General features: G+C 37.9%; 1 pseudogene; it reads left to right on the forward strand.

The window, feature by feature from the left end:
• Nucleotides 1-17368: 17368 nt before the first annotated feature.
• Nucleotides 17369-18181, forward strand: LOC124975099 (RNA-binding protein with serine-rich domain 1-like; annotated as a pseudogene).
• The last annotated feature ends 687 nt before the right edge of the window (nt 18182-18868 follow it).

Consider the following 18868-nt stretch of genomic DNA (forward strand, 5'->3'; position numbering starts at 1 on the left):
TCGCACAGAGCCAGTTCCAAAACGTGGAACCAGTAGGGGGCTAGGGGCAGTATTCTTCGAATGAGCTGCTTTATCAGATTCCTCCAAGACATCAGGCTACTGAAGGCTGGGAGGTGATACACTGGAAATCTACTGGGACACTATAAGCCAATAGTGGAAAACTGCAATATCTCAGGGTCCCACTGACAACTGACCATTATGAGAAAACAAGGGAAGAAAATGTCCCAAACAAACCTAGATACTACATCAATAAAACCCAATGACAGCACAGCAGAAGAAATGTCAGAAAGGGAGTTCAGAATGTACGTAATTAAAACGATCAGGGAAGCTAATGAGGAGATGAAAGAGCAAATGCAGGCATTGAAGGAGGAGATGAAAGAGCAAATGCAGGCATTAAATGATAGCACCAATCAACAGTTAAAAGAGCAAATACGGGAAGCAAGAGATCATTTCAACAAAGAGTTAGAGATACTGAAAAAAAACCAAACTGAAATCCTTGAAATGAAGGAAACAATAAACCAAGTTAAAAACTCCATAGAAAGCATAACCAATAGGATAGAACACCTGGAAGACAGAACCTCAGACATTGAAGACAAAATATTTAACCTTGAAAACAAAGTGGAACAAACAGAGAAGATGGTAAGAAATCATGAACAGAATCTCCAAGAACTATGGGATATCATGAAAAGGCCAAATTTGAGAATTATTGGGATTGAGGAAGGCTTAGAGAAACAAACCAAAGGAATGAACAATCTACTCAATGAAATAATAACAGAAAATTTCCCAAATCTGAAGAACGAAATGGAAAACCAAGTACAAGAGGCTTATAGAACTCCAAACATACAAAATTACAACAGACCCACACCAAGGCACATTATTATGAAAATGCCTAACATACAAAATAAAGACAGAATTTTAAAGGCCGCGAGAGAAAAGAATCAAATTACATTCAGAGGGAAACCAATAAGAATATCAGCAGATTTTTCAATCCAGACCCTAAAAGCTAGAAGGGCCTGGAACAACATATACCAAGCCCTGAAAGAAAATGGATGCCAACCAAGAATCTTATACCCAGCAAAACTTACCTTCAAATTTGACGATGAAATAAGATCCTTCCATGATAAACAAAAGCTAAAGGAATTTACAAAAAGAAAGCCAGCATTACAGAACATTCTCAGCAAAATATTCCATGAGGAAGAGATGAAAAACAACGATGCAAATCAGCAACAGGAGGCGCTAGCCTAAAGGAATAGCCAAATAAAGGAGAAACCGAATCATGTCAAAAACAAATATGAGTCAATTGACTGGGAATACAAATCATATCACAATAATAACCCTGAATGTTAATGGCCTGAATTCATCAATCAAAAGACACAGACTTGCAGATTGGATTAAAAAGAAAAATCCAACAATATGCTGCCTGCAAGAGACACATCTCATAGAAAGAGACACCCATAGACTAAAGGTGAAAGGATGGGGAAAAACATACCATGCACATGGACACAGCAAAAAAGCTGGAGTATCCATCCTCATCTCAGATAATGTGGACTTCAAACCAAAACTAGTCAGAAGGGATAAAGAAGGACACTACATGCTGCTTAAGGGAAGCATAAATCAGCAAGACATAACAATCATAAATATCTATGCCCCGAACATTGGCTCATCCACGTACGTCAAACAAATCCTTCTCAATTCCAGAAATCAAATAGACCACAACACAATAATACTAGGCGATTTTAACACACCTCTCTCACCACTGGATAGATCGTCCAAACAAAAATTGAATAAAGAAACTATAGATCTCAACAACACAATCAGCAATTTAGACTTAACGGACATATATAGAATATACCATCCAACAAAGAACGAATACACTTTCTTCTCAGCAGCACATGGATCCTTCTCTAAAATAGACCATATTTTATGCCACAAAGCTACTGTTAGTAAATACAAGAAGATAGAGATACTACCTTGTACTCTATCAGATCATAATGGATTGAAATTAGAAATAAATGACAGAATAAAAAACAGAAACTTCTCCAATACCTGGAGACTAAATAATACACTATTATATGATGAATGGATAACAGAAGACATCAGGAGGGAAATAAAAAAATTCTTAGAAGTAAACGAGAACAAAGACACATCATATCAAAATCTCTGGGACACTATGAAAGCAGTACTTAGAGGAAGATTTATTTCATGGGGTGCATTCAAAAAAAGAAGTAGAAATCAACAAATAAACGAGTTAACACTACAGCTCAAAGCACTAGAAAAAGAAGAGCAGACCAATACCAAAAGTAGTAGAAGACAGGAAATAGTTAAAATCAGAGCCGAAATCAATGAAATCGAAACAAAAGAAACAATCGGAAAAATTAATAAAATAAATAGTTGGTTCTTTGAAAAAATAAATAAAATTGATAAACCCTTAGCCACACTAACAAAGAGAAAAAGGGAGAAAACTCAAATTACTAAAATTCGGAATGAACAAGGAAACATCACAACAGACACGAGTGAAATACAAAACATAATTAGAAGCTATTTCGAAAATCTATACTCCAACAAAACAGAAAACCTTGAAGACATCAACAAATTTCTAGAGACATATGAACTACCTAAACTGAACGAGGAGGACATACACAACTTAAATAAACCAATTTCAAGCAATGAAATAGAAGAGGTCATCAAAAGCCTACCAACAAAGAAAAGTCCAGGACCAGATGGGTTCTCAGCCGAGTTCTACAAAACCTTTAAAGAAGAGCTCATTCCAATACTCCTCAAACTATTCCATGAAATAGAAGAGGAGGGAACCCTACCAAACTCGTTCTATGAAGCCAATATCACCCTGATACCTAAACCAGACAGAGACACATCAAGGAAAGAAAATTTCAGACCAATATCCTTAATGAACATCGATGCAAAAATTCTCAACAAAATTTTAGCAAATTGCATACAAATATATATTAAAAAGATAGTGCACCACGATCAAGTGGGTTTTATCCCAGGGATGCAAGGTTGGTTCAACATTCGGAAATCAATAAATGTCATTCACCATATCAACAGACTTAAAGTTAAGAATCACATGATTATTTCAATAGATGCAGAAAAAGCATTTGATAAAATACAGCATCCCTTCATGCTCAAAACACTAGAAAAAATTGGGGTAATGGGAACATTCCTAAACATTATAAAGGCCATCTACGCTAAGCCCATGGCTAATATCATTCTAAATGGTGAAAAACTGAAAGCGTTCCCCCTAAAAACTGGAACAAGGCAGGGATGCCCTCTTTCACCGCTTCTATTCAACATCGTCCTTGAGACTCTAGCCAGAGCAATCAGACAAACCAAAGAAATTAAAGGGATACGAATAGGAAAAGAAGAACTCAAACTATCCCTGTTCGCTGATGACATGATTATATATTTAGAGGAACCTGGAAATTCCACCAGAAAACTTTTAGAACTCATAAGTGAATTCAGTAAAGTAGCAGGTTACAAGATCAATGCTCATAAATCCAATGCATTTTTATACATAAGTGATGAATCTTCAGAAAGAGAAATTAGGAAAACTACTCCATTCACAATAGCATCGAAAAAAATAAAATACTTGGGAATCAATCTCACAAAAGAGGTGAAAGACCTCTACAATGAGAACTACAGAACACTAAAGAAAGAAATTCAAGAAAACCTTAGAAGATGGAAAGATCTCCCATGTTCCTGGATAGGCAGAATTAATATCGTCAAAATGGCTATACTACCTAAAGTTCTATACAGATTCAATGCAATTCCAATTAAAATCCCAATGATGTACCTCGCAGAAATAGAGCAAGCAATTATGAAATTCATCTGGAAGAATAAAAAACCTAGAATAGCTAAAGCAATCCTCAGTAGCAAGAGCGAAGCAGGGGGTATTGCAATACCAGATCTTCAACTCTACTACAAAGCAATAGTAACAAAAACGGCATGGTATTGGTACCAAAATAGACAGGTAGATCAATGGTACAGAATAGAGGACATGGACACAAACCCAAATAAATACAATTTTCTCATACTAGACAAAGGTTCCAACAATATGCAATGGAGAAAAGATAGCCTCTTCAACAAATGGTGCTGGGAAAACTGGAAAACTATATGCAATAGAATGAAACTAAACCCCTATGCTCTCACCCTACACAAAACTCAACTCAAAATGGATCAAGGACCTCGGAATCAGACCAGAGACCCTGCATCTTATAGAAGAAAAAGTAGGTCCAAATCTTCAACTTGTTGGCTCAGGATCAGACTTCCTTAACAGGACTCCCATAGCACAAGAAATAAAAGCAAGAATAAACAACTGGGATAGATTCAAACTAAAAAGCTTTCTCTCAGCAAAGGAAACTATCAGAAATGTGAAGAGAGAGCCTACAGAGTGGGAGAATATCTTTGCCAACCATACCTCAGATAGAGCGCTAATTTCCAGAATCTATAAAGAACTCAAAAAACTCTACACGAAGAATACAAATAATCCAATCAACAAATGGGCTAAGGAAATGAACAGACACTTCACAGAAGAAGATGTACAAGTAATCACCAGATATATGAAAAAATGTTCAACATCCCTAGTAATAAGGGAAATGCAAATCAAAACTACCCTAAGATTTCATCTCACCCCAATTAGAATGGCGATTATCAAGAATACAAGCAACAATAGGTGTTGGCGAGGATGTGGTGAAAAAGGAACACTCATACATTGCTGGTGGGGTTGCAAATTAGTGCAACCACTCTGGAAAGCAGTGTGGAGATTCCTCAGAAAGCTTGGAATGGAAACACCATTTGACCCAGCTATCCCACTCCTTGGCCTATACCCAAAGGACTTAAAATCAGCATACTACAGAGATACAGCCACATCAATGTTCATTGCTGCTCAATTCACCATAGCCAGATTGTGGAACCAACCTAGATGTCCTTCAGTTGATGAATGGATAAAGAAACTGTGGCATATTTATACAATGGAATATTACTCCGCAATGAAGAATGATAAAATTATGGCATTTGTAGGCAAATGGTCGAAATTGGAGAATATCATGCTAAGTGAGATAAGCCAATCTCAAAAAACTAAAGGACGAATGATCTCGCTGATAAGCGGATGAGGACATATAATGGGGGGTGGGAGGGGCTAGCATTAGGTTTAGGGTTAGGTTTAGAGTTAGGCTAAGGAGAGCAGTAAGAATGAAGGAAAGAAGGACTGTGTAGAGGGAAAAGAGGGGTGGGAGGGGTGGGGGGGGGGGGGGGGGTGGGGGGGGAGGGGGAAAAATATAATAAACATCATTACCCTATGTAAACGTAAAAAAAAATAAAAAAAAATAGAGAAACAACATGTATCCCATTTGTTTACAATAAAAAAAGCAAAAAAAAAAAAAGATTAGGATTTACTAAATACTGTAAATATTATTGGCCACCTATCCCCTGGAGAAAAAAGTTCCTCAATGTTAAGTTCAGACAGTAGAAGATGATGTCATATTATTGTTAGCTTAAACTCTCTAGTACTTATTAACCACAGCAGTAGCCACACAACTGTCATTTACTCAACCTTGCTGAACTTGCTTTAACCTTTATGATTTGTTAAGCAATATTAATATGTCTTATTGCTTAGTTATAGGTTATCATGAGTAAGCAATTACTAAAATTAATTAGAATACTTCATTGCCTGGTCTAGTAATAATTATACAAGATATTTTTGCTATTTTTCCTTGTGATCTTTTTCTGTTCTGGAAAAGCATGTGTAACTGTCAACCTTTTAATGTATAAAAAGCTGAGTTGAAAAAATAAAATTTAGAACTTAGTATCCATTCCTTCAGTTTGTGTTGCTTTGTTCTTCACCTTGCCGATGCCTACTCCATCACCTGTGAACATTACAACCCGTGCTAGGGTTGGAACCCAGCATATTAGAGACTACTCCAATGCCTGGAGACCAAATAATACACTGCTGAATGATTCAAGAATAGCAGAAGACATCAGGGAGTAGATAAGAACAATCCTTATAGGTAAAAGACAGAACTTATGAACATATCAAAATCTTTGGTACACTATGAAAGCAGGGGTAAGAGGAAAATTCATTGCACTGAACTCATTCAATAAAAAGAATAAAAAGTCAACAAATAAAAGACCAAACATTACATCTCAAACCCTAGAAAGAGAAGAACAGATAAACACACAAAGTAATAGAAGATAGAAAATAACTAAAATCAGAGCTGACATCAGTGAAATTAAAACAAAGAAACAATTGGATAGGCAGAGTTAATATTGTCAAAATGGCTATACTACCTAAAGTGCTATACAGATTCAATGCAATTCCAATTAAAATCCCAATGATGTACCTTGCAGAAATAGAGCAAGCAATTATGAAATTCATCTGGAAGAATAAAAAACCTAGAATAGCTAAAGCAATCCTCAGTAGCAAGAGCGAAGCAGGGGGTATTGCAATACCAGATCTTCAACTCTACTACAAAGCAATAGTAACAAAAACGGCATGGTATTGGGACCAAAATAGGTAGATCAATGGTACAGAATAGAGGACATGGACACAAACCCAAATAAATTCAATTTTCTCATACTAGACAAAGGTTCCAAAAATATGCAATGGAGGAAAGATAGCCTCTTCAACAAATGGTGCTGGGAAAACTGGAAAACCATATGCAATAGAATGAAATTAAATCCCTATCTCTCACCCTACACAAAACTCAACTCAAAATGGATCAAGGACCTCGGAATCAGACCAGAGACCCTGCATCTTATAGAAGAAAAAGTAGGTCCAAATCTTCAACTTGTTGGCTTAGGATCAGACTTCCTTAACAGGACTCCCATAGCACAAGAAATAAAAGCAAGAATCAACAACTGGGATAGATTCAAACTAAAAAGCTTTCTCTCAGCAAAGGAAACTATCAGAAATGTGAAGAGAGAGCCTACGGAGTGGGAGAATATCTTTGCCAACCATACCTCAGATAGAGCGCTAATTTCCAGAATCTATAAAGAACTCAAAAAACTCTACACAAAGAATACAAATAATCCAATCAACAAATGGGCTAAGGAAATGAACAGACACTTCACAGAAGAAGATGTACAAGTAATCAACAGATATATGAAGAAATGTTCAACATCACTAGTAATAAGGGAAATGCAAATCAAAACTACCCTAAGATTTCATCTCACCCCAATTAGAATGGCAATTATCAAGAATACAAGCAACATTAGGTGTTGGCGAGGATGTGGTGAAAAAGGAACACTCATACATTGCTGGTGGGATTGCAAATTAGTGCAGCCACTCTGGAAAGCAGTGTGGAGATTCCTCAGAAAGCTTGGAATGGAAACACCATTTGACCCAGCTATCCCACTCCTTGACCTATACCCAAAGGACTTAAAATCAGCATACTACAGAGATGCAGTCACATCAATGTTCATTGCTGCTCAATTCACCATAGCCAGATTGTGGAACCAACCTAGATGTCCCTCAGTTGATGAATGGATAAAGAAACTGTGGCATATTTATACAATGGAATATTACTCCGCAATGAAGAATGATAAAATTATGGCATTTGTAGGCAAATGGACAAAATTGGAGAACATCATGCTAAGTGAGATAAGCCAATCTCAAAAAACTAAAGGACGAATGATCTCGCTGATAAGCGGATGAGGACATATAATGGGGGGTGGGAGGGGTTAGCATTAGGTTTAGGGTTAGGTTTAGGGTTAGGGATATGGAGAGCGGTAAGAATGAAAGAAAGAAGTCCTGTATAGAAGGAAAAGAGGGGTGGGAGGGGTGGAGGGGAAGGGAAAAAAAATAAACATCATTGCCCTATGTAATCGTATGATTACACAAATGGTATGCCTTGACTCTATGTACAAATAGAGAAACAACATGTATCCCATTTGTATACAATTAAAAAAATAAATAAATATAAAAAATTTAAAAAAAATTCTGAACACAAAAAAAAAACAATTGGAAAACTTAAAAAAACAAAAAGTTAATTCTTAGAAAAAATAAACAAGATTAATAGAACATTAGCCACACCAACAAAGAGGATAGAGAAAACTCAAATGACTAAAATTCATGATAAAAAAGGAAATATCATGACAGACACTACTGAAAAACAAAATTAGAAGCTATTTTGAAAATCTATACTTCAACAATATAGAAAATCTAAAAGACATCAACAGATTTCTAGACACATATGATTCACCCAAACTAAATCAGGGGGACATACACAATTTAAGCAGATCAGTTTCAAGCAATGAAATAGAAGAAGCCATCAGAGGCCTACCAGAACAAGAAAAGCCTGGGACCAGAAGGATTCTTGACATTTACAAAACTTCAAAGAAGACCTAATTCCAATACTCCACAAAGTATTCCATGAAATACAAAAGGAGGGAACCTTCCAAATTCATTCTATGAAGCAACTATCACACTGATACCAAAAACAGTCAAAGACACATCAAGGAAACAAAACTTCAGACCCAATAGCCCTAGAATCATATGATCAACTCAATAGATACAGGAAAACTTTTAAAAAATACAGTACCCCTTCATACTCAAAACACTAGAAAAAATACGGATACTAGTAACATATCTCAACATTATAAAGGCTATCTATGATAAGCCCACAGTCAACAGCACATGAAATGGAGAAAAACTGAAAGCATACCCTCGAAAACTGGAACAAGACAGGGATGTCCTCTTTCATCAATTCTATTCAAAAGTGTCTAGGAAACTGTAGAGAAAGTAAATAGACACACCAAAGAAATTAAAGGATACTAAGGGAAAAGAAACACTCAAACTATCACTACATGTCAATGACATGATTCTGTGTTTCAAGGATCCAAAAAATTCCATCAGAAAACTTCTAGAATTCATAAATGAATTCAGCAAAGCAGCAGGATATAAAATCAACAGTAATAAATCTAATGCATTTCTATTCATAAGTGATGAATCCTCTGAAAGAGAAATTAGGAAAATTACCACATTCACCATGGCCTCAAAAAAATAAAATTATTGGGAATCCATCTACCAAAAGAGATGAAAGTCCCCTATAATGGAAACTACAAAAGACTAAAGAAAGAAATGAAAGAAAACCTTAGAAGATGGAAACATCTCCCATGCTCTTGGATAGGCAGAATTAATACTGTCAAAATGGCCATATGGCTTAATATAAATCTTATAAACATTTCAGCATTTTTACACATAACCAGAAAGACATAATCAAAAAGAAGACATTAGAGAAAATAATAAAAATACATTCCCTTGGTTTTTAAAATGTTTTCACATCAAAACATTTTGCTGCAAATAATTTTTTCTCTTTCACACTACTAGAGATTGAATCCAGGGCCTAGTATATGGAAGTGCTCTACCACTGACCTACACCCCAAAACCATTTTTTTTCATTCCATTTTAAGACATAGTCTTGCTAATTGCTGAGGCTGACTTCCAACTTGCAATCATCCTCCCTCAGACCCCTGAGTAGTTGGGATCAGAGGTTTGTGCCACTTGTTCCCAACTATAAGTGACTTTTTAAATCCACACAGGACTCTCTAAATGACATTTGAATCTATTGCAAATTCAGTTTTGAAACAGACCATTATTTAAAACATGTTTCACACTCACTTCATCAAATCTGGCGCTCCAGAATACACTGTGCAGTGGTGAACTATTTGATGCCATCTTCATACTCCAAGGGAAAAAGCACTGTTGCAAATGAAAAAACTCAAAACAGACTAAAAACAGGGAAGAATTCTACAATGTTGTCTGTAATAACAATTCCCTTCATAGACTACAAAGCGATTGACAATTTTAAGCATTTTACTTCTAAAGAATTGTCACAGAAAATAATGACTCCAAGCATCCCCAGGCACAGCTACACTAGCTCTCCTTCTTATCACATTAACAGTGACACATCCTACTCCAGACAGTCCAAAGGCTTCCCCCTGTGTTCTCTAAGGTCGATCACATTCATAATCATGCTTCTGTTACACAAGCAATTGTAATTATTTCTGGGGTATTGTGAATTGCTGCATTTTCCAAACAGGTGTAGGTTTCTGTGGTTACTCAGAGGTTTCCCAGGGTGCCCCTCCCTAGACTGAGCTGTCATACCCAGAACAGCCCATCTCCCCATAAACATGTGGCCCATTCATCTCACACACATGGAACCACAGTTATGGAAACCACACAGGTGAAACCAACAACCAGAAAGCAATAAAATGCTGGTCCAGCCATAGTGAATGGGAATTATAAAATGCTAAACTCTCCTCTAGGAAACATTGCTGTCACAGCTCTGCAGTCCTGAACGGGTTTGTGTATTAGCTTTTCCCACATACATCCATTCTCATTATGTCTGCAGCTCTTCCTTCCCCTTTTGTCCAGTACTTGAAATTGCTGCCACCTGCTCCCTAATGTTGTCACAATCACTACAAATTTTAACAACCTCTTAACTGACAGACATCTATCAGTTCAGGGATCCTCTTGAAACACTGCAAGGATGACCAGTTCAACACCTATTTATATGCCTGGATAATCTGTTGCTACAAACACTTTACATACCTATGTCCAACATCAAGAAAAACTTCAAGAGGTGTATGAATTTCTTTTGTACACTGTGGTCCCTGGAGTGAGAGAAACTTTCCACATTCCAGGTCTGTGACATAGGCAAGTAGTTCAGGATCTCCAAACATTAATTCCTAAAATGAGAATGAATGCTAATAATGTAATGAAGGAAAAATTAGTTACAATATTACAATACTGCATAATTCCTACAGAATGATTTTGTCATTGTTTTTATTTTTGTTTCATTATTATTACCAAAAACAGGATGATTTTGATGTTACCACTGTTTATATTTTTACTGCATGATTGCCAATTTAACTTTTCCTTGCTACATAAAACTACACACAATTGTCGTATATTGTTTCCAGAATTAACCAATTAATTTTCTAAGATAAAAAGATATGTTTAATAACTACTAGAGACTTACAGTTCTGAGAAGCAAGTGAATATTCTTTGAAATAATTTTTTGATTCCCTTTTTTGAACATGATATTTAGTGGGTTTCTACTAATTTACTTTGGTGTTAAAGAATTGTCTTCTCTACTCCCAATTACTGCTGCTTTCATGGTTAATGAGCTGCACTCATGCAGTTCTTCAAATTGACTCTGTTCTCTCCACACTTCCTATGCACACCTTCTCCTTGGTGCTGTCTCTCCAGCCCTTGTGTGAAATCCAGGGTCCTTTTAGCTTACCTGCATAGGTTTAAATAAGGAAAAATCCACAGGTTACAGTAATTACATTGCCAATCCCAGGTTAATAGTCAAAACAGGACACTGCATTGAAACATGAACTTTCTCCCAGGAACAGTCAGGCTTGCTGAAATCCTGTACAGACAGGCCAGCAAGCAGGATGCAGACTTTTCAAATGGCATTTGATATATCTATCTCCTCCACCAGACCAGCCTAGTGATTGTGTCTTCTGACCACTTCAAGTCCAGCAGCTACCCTGAGAGTAAAAGAGGAAGAAAATATCACTTGGTGGATGCTGCTCTTCCCTGAGCCCACAAAGATGCTCTCTGGAATGGACATTTGTTCAGAGGGGACCCCTTCAAGGGCATTCCCTGCATTTTCCAGGGCCCTGCCCCTGTAAGTCTCCCAGCTGGTCCTCACAGCTTTCTACTCTCATGGGGGTAGAACTCTTGCTGTCACCATTTCTTTCCCAACTTCAGGGCTCTTAAGATGTAGCCTAACTTTCGACCCTCTGGTGGGAATGCACTTATTCCCATGTCAACCTCTTCAGTGTTCCTGGGGACTTTAGGTCACTTTACTTCTACATGACTCAAAGATAGTAAGAAAATGGTCTCTGATCCCCAAATGTCAGAAGGAACGTAGGCAGGTTCTCACAGTTGGTCCATAGATTGGAACCATTTAAAAAAAAATGGAGAACAGTTGATTTGGAAAGCTTGCAGTAAAGAAAAAGAAAAAAAATAAACGGTTCTAATACCAGATTTCACTTGGGACTGAAGACTGTTAAACACCTCACCACTGCAGATTACACTCAGTCAGAAAGAGGAAGCTCCATCTGGAAGTCACCCGATTGGCTGCAGTCAGCACTTTTGACCACAAGCACGTGGTCAGATCAATTCTCAGCACAGGATTTCCTGAAGCTGTCCTGCTATGATTGGCTAAGATTTAGTTGCTTGGTTACAAGGGAATTCCTACAGTTAAGATAGCTTACACATTATTTGCATATCAAGATACGTTAGAGTTCACCATATATGGAGGCCACTTTGGGACAAACTTTATCACCCAAGTATGGAGACCAGTTTGGGGCAAATTCATTTCAGTTTAACAATTAGCACCATTTTGTTCATATTTTTAAATCTTTGAGAGAGTGACCAAAAATTTAACATAGATACCAACAGTATCTTCTAGAATCATCAAAATAGGACTGCTTGAATTTAATTTCCCAATATCAAGTTATTTAGATGAGCTGAGCAATCTGGAGCATGGCTATATTCCTACCAGTCAGGAAACTGAGGCAGGAGGATCACAAATTCAAGTCCAGCCTCTGGAACATCAGAACTGGAAGCAAATCTGGAGACCCTAATAAAAATGAAATATAAAAAATAAAAAACCGGGAGATGTAGCTCAGTGGCAAAGCACTCCAAGGTTCAATCTCTGGTAACGCCACTGCCCCCAAAATGAAGTTAGATGTCTAACCATGACATGTCCACAAGATGTGTCAGGACAACACTGCATGAGTGTTTGAACTGAGTACACGATGCAGTGTCCTCCACAGTCTGGCGAAGGTTGTTCGTTCCTCTCATTATTATAAGAAAATGTGACACAACCCATTCACATGAGGCCCTGGGCCTCCAATTCTGTAATCATCATGTAAAATCCATTCTTTTACATCATGGAATTAACTTCTGATTCTCTGTTTTAAGCCTATGACTTAGAAATGAAAACATGTAACAAATAAAATTAATAAAATCAAACTTCTATTTTAAAAATTGCATTCATTTGCTCAATTTTTCTCTTTTGAAACAAAAGCACTTATAGATTTTAATTCACTAAAAACAGAAAATAAATGACACAGACATTAATGTGAGAAATAATTGTTTTGGCAAAAATGCATAGTGGAGTAACTTACTAGAAAAGCTTGAGACAAGAATTGTTTCACACTTCAGAATTTTCAATTTTGAAATATTTAAACACATTTTACTGGTTGAACATCCCTAATTCAAAAAGGTAAAATTTAAAAAGTTCCAAAATCTAAAAGTTTTTGAGCAGTGCTATGATGTTCACAAAATATCAAATTTGGGGTCATTTTCTATTTTGGTTTTCAGATTGGGTATGCTTAAACTGTATGTAAATTATGGCATATGAACACTTCATAATTTTTGTCTTCATTCTTGTGAACTTGAACTCCTAGGAGGTCCTGGCTCTGTTTCCCTCTCTGATTCAAAAATACAATGAGAAATGTCCAACAGGATGCAACATATGATATTGTTAGCAGATCAAAAACTCCAAACTTGGATCCTAGAGGAATAGGTGCAGGTGGAAATCCAATGAAGTGCATAAAACCAGCAGAAGGGACACAGCTGACACTGGGGTCATCTACTCACAGTAGTTTTAAAAGGCAGTAAGAGCACACCTGAGGGGCAAGTTGACCCCAGTGTACAGTCAGCAATGCTGCAACTGTAGCTCCCCCAGGTGGTTCAGTGGTGGCAGTTGGCAGAAAATACATTTGACAAACATTTTCTCTGTACCCTACTGACCTTTGGAATGCAGCAAAAGATTTCAGTTTTATGAAAGCATTTTCCTTTTTCATTGCAGGGAGGGATATTTCACACACACCCCTTTCCTCTGTGAAGCAGTAACTTTTCTTTTATATCACCGAGTTCTTTCATCAAATGCACTCAAGGGCACCTGCATGTTGCTGGCACCTCCCTGGGTGTGGGTGACTTTCACCATCTCCTAAAGGGCAGGAGGTGTCCCTGCAGAGTTCTCACTGGCATGAGGAGCTTTGTGTATTAAGGGGTTTACAGCAAGCTCCTGAGAGTGCTCTCTGGTATTCAGAATCTAGAAACTTGGTATCTTTCTCTTTGTTCATTAATATAGTTCATAAGGACCTATAGTGTAGAAATGATGCTTTAGCTTCTCCCTGAGCTGAGATTTTATTTTATCATTTTTTGGAGAAGTCACATTTCCTCTATTTTTATCATAATTTCTATCACATAATAATTGTATAAAGAAAGGGAACTCACTGGGATATTTCCACACTTGCATACATGGCCCTCAAACCATCTCCCCCATCACATTTTCCAATCCCTAGCAATTTTCTTCTACTTACAGATCTTTCTTGTTACGTTTCCACACATGAGAGAGAATGTGCAGCATTTGTTCTCATGTCTCTCTGTGTAATTTCATTTAACACAATAACCTCAGTTCCATCCACTTTCCTGGAAATGATAGGACTTCATTCTTCTTTATGGTCTAATAATAGTCTGTCATATATTTGTATATTTATATATATGAAGAAGCTATATATACATGTAAATAAGATTGAAATTATTTACATATTCATATAAAGTATACATGTATATACATATATACATATATAAAGTATATATGTATACATACATAGACATTCACCTATATATATGTATCTGTATACATATATACATGCTCACACACACCCACATATGTGTAACCATAGTTTTTTCTCCATTCCCCTGCTGATGGACACCTAATTGATTCTGTACCTTAGCTATTGTGAACAGTGCCACAATCATCATAGGTATACAGACATCTCTATAGGGAAACTTAATTTCCCTCAGAGAAACACTTAGATCTGGGACAGCTGAGTCATAGGACAGTTGTATTTTCAGGTTTTTGACAAGCCTCCAATCTACTCCCACAGTAAATATAATAAATTACTCTCCCAAACCGTATACGTGTTCCTTTTTATCCATATCTTAGTCAGTATTCATTAATTTTGATATGATAGCTATTCTAACCTGAATAAAATCAAATCTCATAATTTCAATTTGTGTTTTCTTGATGGTTAATGATATTGAGCATTTTTCATATGTTTATTGGTCATTTGTATTTCTTCAAGAAAGTGTTTATTCAGATCATTTTCCCACTTTATTGGTTTATTTGTTTTAAGTGGTTTTGAGTTTTTTATATATTCTATATGCTGAGAAAAAATAATTGACAGCCTACACACAGCCCTTCTTGTGGGAGACATCTCATTCCTGTCCCACCCCCCCACAGAATCCACAAGGACCTGGTCTTCCAACTTCTCTGTAAAGAGCCAAGTCCACTCATCCTCTCACGTGACTCATATGCCATCAACCCACAAACCTGCTCCTTCTCATGTGAACCAGCTCACATGAGGAAACTCTCCCTATCTCTCATCTTCTAGAAGATTTTACACTACCTGGAGACCCTGTTCTCTAAGAGTCAGCCACCTTTGGTTACCCAACCAGTCAGGATTCAGCCCTTCTTACCGTTCCCTGGTCACAGATTTGGAACAACACCTCTATGTGCAGCCAGGATGTTCTACAACTGAATCCTCACCAGACCACAATAGTTTATTGGTTGATTTCATTTAATCTTCATATCACTAATTTCTTACACCCAGAGAAAAAACGTTTGGTCAGTAGTTACTGTTAAACTGAAATTCCTGAGACCAAGGATATCTTTCTGTCCTTTCTACCCAAATGGACTTATAAATCTAATACAATCTTGATCAAAATCCAAGAAGGCTTTTTTTTGTAGAAATTAACAAGCTGATTATAAAACATATGTGGGACTTCAAATGACCTAGAATGGCCAAAATAATTTTTGTGGAAGACCTAAGGATTTATATTACCTGATCTCAGAGATGAAATGATAACGAAAGCTACAGCAATCAGTCGTAGGACATCAGCATGAAGCCTGGAATACAGACCAGTGGAACTAAAGAGACAGCTCAGAAACAGATCCACATACAAATGATCATCTGACTTTCAAAAAAGATTCTAAGATGATTTAATGGGAAATGAATGGTTTTTCAACAGACAATAGAAATGACTATCCAAATGGAAAAATAATGACCTACAAATTTCATCTCACATCATGTGTAAGAGGTTGGATTGTGATCCACCAAGATAGACATCTAAGTCATAGTTTCCAGCATCTGCATGGATTTCAGGTCAGTCAATGTATGAGCGAAAATCCTTCAAGTTGAGCACACTCCTCAGGATAAAAGGTGCTCTGTTTGAATGGCTTAGATAAACTCTGCAAATCCTCTGTCCTTGAGGTCAGGAGATATTAATTTGTTATAATAACCTTTGGTAGTAGTGGATTCTGAGATGTAAGCAAGATATGTGATCTGCACACGCACAAAGCTAACTATAATATGTAACCTAGGTAACATGATATGACCCTGAATAGAAAATAAACTGGACTGGTTTCCCATGGAAGCCACTTTTCACTCTTTCCCATCTTGTATGCTTGCCTCCTTATTAGCTCTCCACTTAAGCCTCATAGCTGGACTCCAATTAACCTGTACAGTTATCTGTAAGAAAAGACCACGTGCTTGGTTAAGAGACCATCAAAAAGGCAATAAAATCAAGGCTTTCAAATGAGATTGTCCTGGGTTTGTTGGGCAATCTCTATATTCAATGAGAAGCATCTTTACACAATGAGGGGGAAATACAGATAAGAGAGGAGAAACACAGGAGATAGCCAAGGAAAAAATTGAGGGAAGCCTATGGTTATGCTTCCATATGCCCAGAATGCCTGCAGCCCAGCAGCTGAAAGAGGTTGAGAGGACTCTCCCTCAGAGCTGGCTGAGGAAGAAGGAACCTGACAACACCTTGATTTAGGTTTTGGGCCACTGGAACTGTGAGATTGTAAATGTCTGTTGTAAAGATCCACCTGTGTGTGATCATGTGTTACAGCATCAGCAGAAAAATAACAGAACACACAAAAATTAATTCAAATATCTGACAGTTCTAAGTTTAATCTAGGATAATAATCTAATCTAGAACTATAAAGTTCACACAACAAAATAGGGAAAAGTCCACATTAACTTGGTTGAGGTAGGAAGTGACTTATGAGAGAAAAAAATGAATGCTATCCATTAGCAAAAATAAAAATAAATAAATATAATTTAAAACAATATATTTTAAGAATACACCATGAGGGAGCAGCTGAGGAGAGCAGGAGGAGGTAGTGGCAGCTAGAAGTTGCTGCTCTTTAGTGTAATTTGCAATCCATTGGGTATCCTTTCTCAGACTCTAGTTAGAAGTGAGTATTGAGATAAGTAAGGCTGCCATTGCTGCTCTGAACTCCTGAAGGAGAGAATGGATTTATGAGGAGTGAAAAAGAAGAGTTTCATAGGAGTCAAAAAATAATAAAACATCCAGCACTAGGGATCCCCCTCCTACCAAGGACTGCTCTAAAGTCAGATGGACCACCAAGGACATGAGTGAGAAGGATTATGGCAAGAATAAGCCTTGGAAGAGTTTCAGTGCTTCCAGTGGAAGCAGCAGTGATATGAATTCTCTGTGCAGTTCCACCTTCAACTCAGGATTCAGCAGCAGCACAGTATCCAGCAGTGTCTCCAGCACCTCCTCTGCATCCAGGTGCTGGGGAAGCTCCAGCACATCCTGCTGCTCCCATTCCAGCAGTTCCTCTGGATCTCCCAGTCTTCTGGGTGCAGACATGGCAAAGGTGGTGATCCTGCTCCAAAAGTCAAACCACCTCAAATACAAAAAGGAGAGGAAATGCAGAGCCTTTCCCCTAAACCCAAACTGCATGTTGGAAGCCTCACCAGGAATGTGACCAAGGATAATAACATGGAGATATTTTCCACCTTTGCAAAATTAAAAAGATTGACATGCCTGTAGAACAGGTGCATCCTCATCTATACAAAGGCTATGCATGTGTGGAGTTTGAGAATCGGATGAAGCTGAGAAGCCACTGAAGCTCATGGGTGGAAGAAAAATGGATGGCCAGGAGGTCACTGCTACTGCTGTGTTGGCCCCTGGTCTAGGCTACCCACCCTCCCAGTGATTCAGTCCTCCAAGAGAATGCTGCTGCCACCTCCTATATGGCATATGTCACCCCCACAGAGGAGGAGGAGATTCACTTTACAAGACACAGGTCTTCCATGAGCAGACAGTCCTGCTCTGCAGGACACTGCCATCACAGAAACTGCTCCATTCTAACTGCTCCAGATAAACAGACCCACCAAAACTCATCTATACCTTATGTTCCACCCAGCTCAGTGCTGTCACTTTCCTAGCTAAAGGAGTGTTGGCAGGAGAGGACCCTTCACTTGGGCTGGCTTAAAAGGCAGCAGTTGAGGCCTTTCTTCTGCAGGCAGGTTCTGGCTACAGAAGTGCTGATGGTTCAGGAATGTGCCCATTGAGGTGCCCTGCAGGTTTCTGGTTAGAAAGCTCAACCATACTGTCTCTCCAGTGGCAGGGTCCGCAGGGACCAGCAAACTTCCAGGTGGTACTCTGACCCAGACTTTTCATAGATGACTTGAGTCAGTCTGGCACTCTTGGTTACACCCTTTCTGTTGCTGAGCTGTGTTCACAGGAAGGGGACCAAGCCCCATTCCTGTTAAGTCTAGTCTTTTACCTGCTGCTTGAATAGACTGCCAAACTCTAGGGTTGCCTCCCACCTGTTAGATGCTACAAATGTTTCTGTCTTTCTACACCTTCCCACACACCCCTGCCCCACATTTCCCTTATTCTCTGAAATTGGTGAGCAAGTTTTGAGCCAGCTCTGCAAGATAATGACTGCCATCATGGTGATCCTGCAGGATACCTTGGGGACATGCACTTAATTTTTCC

This window comes from Sciurus carolinensis, unplaced genomic scaffold, assembly GCF_902686445.1.
Source record: "Sciurus carolinensis unplaced genomic scaffold, mSciCar1.2, whole genome shotgun sequence".
NCBI classification, from domain to species: Eukaryota; Metazoa; Chordata; class Mammalia; order Rodentia; family Sciuridae; genus Sciurus; species Sciurus carolinensis.